The sequence below is a fragment of the Vicugna pacos genome, chromosome 14 (assembly GCF_048564905.1).
Source record: "Vicugna pacos chromosome 14, VicPac4, whole genome shotgun sequence".
Classification (NCBI taxonomy): Eukaryota; Metazoa; Chordata; class Mammalia; order Artiodactyla; family Camelidae; genus Vicugna; species Vicugna pacos.
Window position 1 is genome coordinate 21,710,200 of NC_133000.1, and position 6,527 is coordinate 21,716,726.

Sequence of the window (6,527 nt, forward strand, 5' to 3'; positions counted from 1 at the left end):
TTGTAACTAAGCAATCAACTTTTTAAAAAATGTGGGTTAGTGTTTTATAAATGTTACTTATTTTTAAAATAATCTTGGAAGCTTCTCATTAAATATTAATTTTCATGAAGACATCAAAGTCCCCATCATTCTATCTCTAAGCTTTACATCCTATAAGAAAAGTTGAAACTGTAAAATGTCATTATATAGCAACTGGAGTGCAAAATTCTTAAAAGCAACATTAAATTAGAGAAGGCTCAGTCCCTCTCATCACAATATTGCTGGTTCCTTCAAGTTCCAATTGCTGGTTGCCAATTGCTGCTTGATAGGCCTGGAGAGAACTCAAAAAGAGTCTCTCTTCCATCTTGACTCTGCAGAGTCTGTTTTTAGATGATGCAAATTAGAAAATAGGATTTCAAGTCTCATTTGGGGATTTTACCTCCTGTAGGAAGACTTTCTGAACCCCCTAGAAGTGGTTAGATGTGCCTCGCCGTGGTCAGGGCTGGCTCCATGGGTATGTTACCTGTGCAGACCTACACGGGAGGGTTTCACCGTGGTGTTATGCTTTGCTATCACTGTCTTAAAATTCTTAATCTTTTTTGAACCAGGGGCTCACATTTTCATTCTGCATGGGGACCCACACGGGCCAAGCCTTCTTGACAAGTCATAGCTGAGCTAGGGGGTATTAAGTGAGGCTCAGGATGGACAAGGCAATAGCCAACTTCAATTATGTTTAAATGATCCTAGATGAGGTTGGGTTATTGGATGGTTTTGTGATCATATTTGCATACATTTCCTGCACATGTTTGGCTATTGCTTCATTTTATGATTCATTAAATTTTGTTCTATTTCAATTGCAGTTTCAAAATTTGTTTCATTGTGTTCTGAGAGCTTTCCAAAACTCATAAATCTCAGTTTAGTGATATGACACATAATCCTTGGTAATACATTGGAACATTATGCTGTTCTTCTGATGAAATAGGGAAAATGCAACATCCAAATTACCATATCCTTTTTTTTTTATTTTTGAGGAAATTTTCTTTGCCTCTGAAAAGCTAGGTTTTCAAATTTGAAATTTTTAGAATAATAATTGCATATCCAAAGGGCCTGTAAAGGCTAGATAGGTCAGGTGAGTACAGGAAATAGACCAGGTGTGAATGATAGGAACCTGGCCAAATGGAGAACAGGCGCGTTGTTTAAAGGGGCCGCTTCTTCCCGGCTCCAGCTCCCTGATGGGAAGTGCAGGCCTCCTGTTATCAGAACTTTCTTTTGCCCCCAGAGAAACTCCAAATGTAGAAATTTATGTGAAATCTCTTGGTTTTTAAAAATCTGGGCTCAAATAAGTACCATGTGATCATTCTTCTAGAGATAATTCTTAACATGATTCCTTCTTTTTGTCCCAAAGAGCTCTGAAATATTTTTCCTTTCTCTTACCTGAAAACTTTTTAAGACAAAGAAAAAAAAATCCCTACAATTTCATTTTGAAACTCTTTAGAGAGAATTTCTATAACATTTAGCACTGATGAAAAAATGTTAAATTTGAAATCCAATGACAGCAACCCACCTGGTTAGCTAACCTGTCAGTGGGAAGGGCCATTTGGTACAAATCCCGATGTTTCAGTAACCTCCAGAAACTTCTCCATCATCCTAATAATGCTGGTATGTCTCACCACAGCACCGTGTAATAGAAATGTATGCCACATATGTAATTAAAAATTTTCTAGGAACCACATTAAAGAAAATAAAAAGAGATAGGTGAAATTAATTATAATGAAATATTTTATTTAATTCAATAAATCTGAAACATTACCATTACAGCAGGAGATCAATATAAAAATTACTAATGAGGTATTCTACATTTTTTTCTATTCTACTAAGTCTCTGAAATTCAGTATGTATTTTATACTGATAACACACCTCAGTCCGGATTAGCCACATTTCAACTGCTCAATAGACACATGTAGCTAGTGGCTACCATATTGGAAAGTTCAGGTTTGATATGTTCCACTCTGCTTATGTGCCCAAAGTCATTCAACTAGGAAGTTGGTAGATCAGTAGTTTTGCTCACTATTTTGGACTCTTTGCCCTTTTCAGTACATTTACTTGTCTCTAAGTACAGAATTCTGACATCTAGCTCGGGCTTGGCATTTGTAGGGTTTGAGAAGATTCAGGCAGAGAAGTAATGGAAACAGAAAAATAAAAGACAAGACTAGATCAAAAAGTGCTGCAGGGGTAGCAGTGGTCACATTTAGAATTTCCAGGTGACAACTCCTCATAGATACACGTGTGCCTCTGTCTTATAGTGAGAGGCGTATGAGGCTGGGTTTGTGCAAATAACGATGGGGAAAATGGGCCTCTCTGAGAGGGCTGATATCATAACTCAGGTGGTTTGGATGTGAGGCAAGGAAAATGCCTGCAATGAGCAGATAAGCAAGAGGAGGATGCACCTTCACCTCCAGTTGGGGAAACTAACTCACCTGGCCATTTGAAGGATGACTGAGTGATTTACAGTATCCAACTGGTGTGGGAAACTCAGGTGTCACTATGGGATACAGTGAGGGTGGACCTCAAGATAGTGGTCAGGAGACAGCAAGAGGAATTTACGGGGCAGTCCTTGGTCCCAAGTCTCTGGGCAGAGACTCTCTCTGGTGGGGTCCAGAAATGAGCCTGGGGTCTGGTGTCTCGTGAATCCATCTGCCCTTGTGATGGTGGGTGTTTCCTGATTGTGCACTGAGGGAAATTGTTTTGAGCACTCTTGTGGCTCTTTAGTCCAAATGTCGTCTTAGAGGATGTAGAGTTTCTCTTTGCACTAAAAAATGAGCAGATGTAACTTTCAACACTTTTTTTGTGGTTGTTTTTTGCTTTTCAGTGTTTGCACAGAACTGAGCACTGGTTTCTGTGAGTTGCGTTTTTGACTAGCTTGGTTCTGCATTTTGTCAATGTTGATAATTCTGCTGCCGATTGAAAACAGAAATGTTTTGGTTGAAAATTCTTTATTTTGGAGTTGGAATTTTCTAAACCATGATTGGATGGCTAAATTGGTGTAGACACAGGATATGCTTAGGGAATGAGAAGGTTCAGCGGTTTGGGTCAAGCTGAGGAACAACCTTAGTAATTCTGATGTGAGGATGAGTTGCTAGCGGGGCTGTGAGCTTGCAGGGCACGGCTATCACTGTGACCCTGGCGGGAATCCAGGTTGCCTGAGTCCTTTTACTCATGTAATTTCTCCTGCTGGGAACTCACTCCCTTTTCTCCAATACTAATTTTTTTAAGAATTCACAGTTCTTCTCAACCCTTATTGAATCAACTCACGCAATCATTCACCCATAGATTTACTAAATATGTTCCTCAGTGTGAAAATGTTTATTAAGCACCAAGTACCAAGCACCAGGCTAGGTGCCGGAGATTCAAAACCAAGAAGACTTTCATCTCCTTCCTCAAGAAACTCAACACCTTATGAATTCTTTCCACATCAATGCACCCAGATCAGGTCACCGTCGTCCACCCAGTCATCCCTCCATTTTACGTAATTGGCTTTGGTTTTCATTTGTTGTTTTCATCCCTCAGATGTTCTTTGAAGTGACCTGTCTCCCCTGAGTGACCAGACATTTTCATTAGCAATAATTATGCTTTCTTCTTTCTTTGTAACTCTTCATAGGGCCTGATACTTTGTACAGAGCGGGACCTCATACACATTGTTAACGAAGGCCTCGGACACAGCGTTAAGCTGCTTTCCAGGGTACATGAATGATGTCAGTTGATTATTAGTTTTACACATCATCTATGATATTGCGAACAGAGATTTGAGGGTTGTTGGGGAGGGGTCAGTAGACATGGAAAGGGACCCCAATACAACCTCAGTCGTCAGTCTGTTGACTAAACACAGTTTCTATTGTCCTTTCCCTAGACCGCATATCCCAAAGACACAATCTTCTGAAAATACTGTGGTGTATTTGGCATTGATTTTTAATGACAGGGGGACTAAATTAAGGCTTTATCTATACGGGTGACTTTCCTGTGTGTTGTAACTGTTTAAGAAGTACAGCTTTAGGGAGCTCCCCTGATGAAATGCACACACGGTAACTTTCCTTCCAGCTGTCAGCGAGAATGCGGTGTTACTCAGGTGAATTTTGGTGACCTCTTACTCTAGAGGGAACCCAGTGGCAGAGCACATTTTTATACATAATACACTCTTTGCTCTGCGGTGCTGGTAATTTCTCCCTTTCGCTCGGGCTGTCAAATAACCAGGAGGCTTGTTGTTTCTTAGGACAAAGGTATTTGCAGAGGAACTGATCAAACTATTATTATTAATAATCTCATTACGAGTCATCACCAATGCTTTGGTACATTTGCTGCTACCAAACAGTGTAGAATCTGAAAACCATGAAGGCAGACAGGAAGAAAGCAGCTTGTGAGCACAGTGGTGAGAGAATGTCTTTCCTGCCTGGGGCACACTTGTGTTTGAGAGAATCACTGCCTCTTTCCTGCAGGAATGCAACCCCTCTGGAAAGGGGCCTCTTAAAGGACTGGTTAGAGAAGCCCCCAAAGGTAGTCATGACTACAGACTACCATTGTTGATGAGATCTTTTTTTCCTGACAAGGGCACTGACATGCTCCTTGAAAAGAGGAACAAGGAAAGCTCATTACAGCCACAGACAGAGGCTCCCAGCAAATGAGAAGAGATTTTGCCCTTTGCTTTGGTGGGAAGCGGGAGGAAAGGGGGCATGGCCATGGGAGGCATCTATATTCAGAGCGTTTGCTCTCAGGATCATGGATGCAGCTCACCAGTCTTCATTCTCACACATGCCCTCCGCTTTTCCTGTCTTGAGCGAGGTGTCTGAGTGGCTAGAACATTCCACCAAAGAGGCCATGGCTGAATTGCTTCCCATAGGGAAGAGTGACCATCGCGGTTCACATTCTTTCTCAGGAGGCCCTGCCCATGGGGAGCAAGTAGCCTTCAGTGGTCAGGTTCGCAGACCAAGCACAGGACATCCAGTTCAATTCAAATGTTAAATAAACAACCCATCATTATTTTAGCCTCTGTATGTCCTAAATACTGCACAGGATATACTTATACTAAAAAATGATTGGTGACTTATCTGATTTAGTCGGACTGGGTGTCCTGTCTTTTTATTTGCTAAATTTTTGTTTGTTAATCTGTCTTTTTGTTTGCTACCCACCATAGGGCAGAATAGGAGAGGTGGGGTCTTCAAAATACTCCTTCTATCCTCCGACAGCTGGCCCTGGATCCCCTGTCCCTGACCTCAATCTTCACTGCAGATTGCCTTGGAGCAGATAACATAAGCACACTCTGCTGCTTCCAGAAAGCTTCTGCAGAAATGCTCCTGACCTTCCTGGGTCTACCGTAACTACCTCTGATCCCCATGTCCACATGAATGTGGGTGTGAGTTTGGCCTAAGAGGTCACCCTGTGTGGCAGGACAGGTGGGTTTCAATGGGGAGGCAGCAATGACAACCTGGATGGCTGGGGTGGTGTGGAGCCTAAAGCTGGGGGACTGGTGTGGGTGGGGTGTCCCCTCAGCGCTTTGCATCGGGGGGCAGTGTAGGGTGTGCTGGACCAGGGATGCAGCCCCAGGGCTCCTTGGGGGCACCAGACAGACAGAGACTTGTCTTTGCCCCCTTCCCCTCCTTATCTCTTTTCCTCACTCTCTAGTCATTCATTTGTACTTTTCCTGCCGGGTCCCCTCCCCTGAGTGTCTGAATGGTGAATCAAGGGTTTAAAACTCTGTTTCTCACATAAGCAGTGTTTATTCTGAGAGTTTGAACCCTTCAAACCAGGTGCTCCAGAGCGCTCCCGGGAGATAGTGGGGGAACGGAGTCGGGCAGGGCCTTCTCTCCCAGTTTTGAACTCAACACCTTTGCCTGTTGAACCAGGCTTTAGGAAATTAAAAATAAAACCAAAAAATAAGAAGCACAAAAATCTGACATTTATATAATACTTTGAAGCCTATAAGTAACTTCTTATATAATATTTCATTTAATTCTAATAATTTAGGAATTGTTATAACGCCAGGGGGCTCAGCGATTTGCCTAAGGTCACTGACTGATGAGAGAGAGCGAGCTGGTTTTTAATACACAGGCCAACCCCTGTTTTTACCCTGCAGGGAGGAAGGCAGAGCTTACAGAGATGTGTGAAACGGTGGAGAGATGGAAAAGGGCCTGAGGACCACCCCTGTTTCTCAGTTTCATGAATACTTCTTGGTCTTGAGTTCCTGAGTGCCTGGCCAGCCCACAACAGGGTCTGGGACAGGGAGGTCTAGACAGAACCTTCTGGAAAGAGACACTGCTCAGTCTGGCTCCCCTCCCCACCCCAGACTGGGTCTGGGGCAGCCTTCTGCTTGGGCTCTTTCTTCTGCATCAAGCTCACAGGGGCAAGGGCTTGGTAGATGCAGAGACCTAACTGAGTTTCCAGGGCTGACACACCGCTGGTCTATCCTTCCAAGCGGAGCTGTTGAGAGAACTCGGTCTAGAAGCAGACACTGCAAGGGTGGGTCAGAGAAGCCTGGGCAGTAGCCAAGGAAGAGGGAA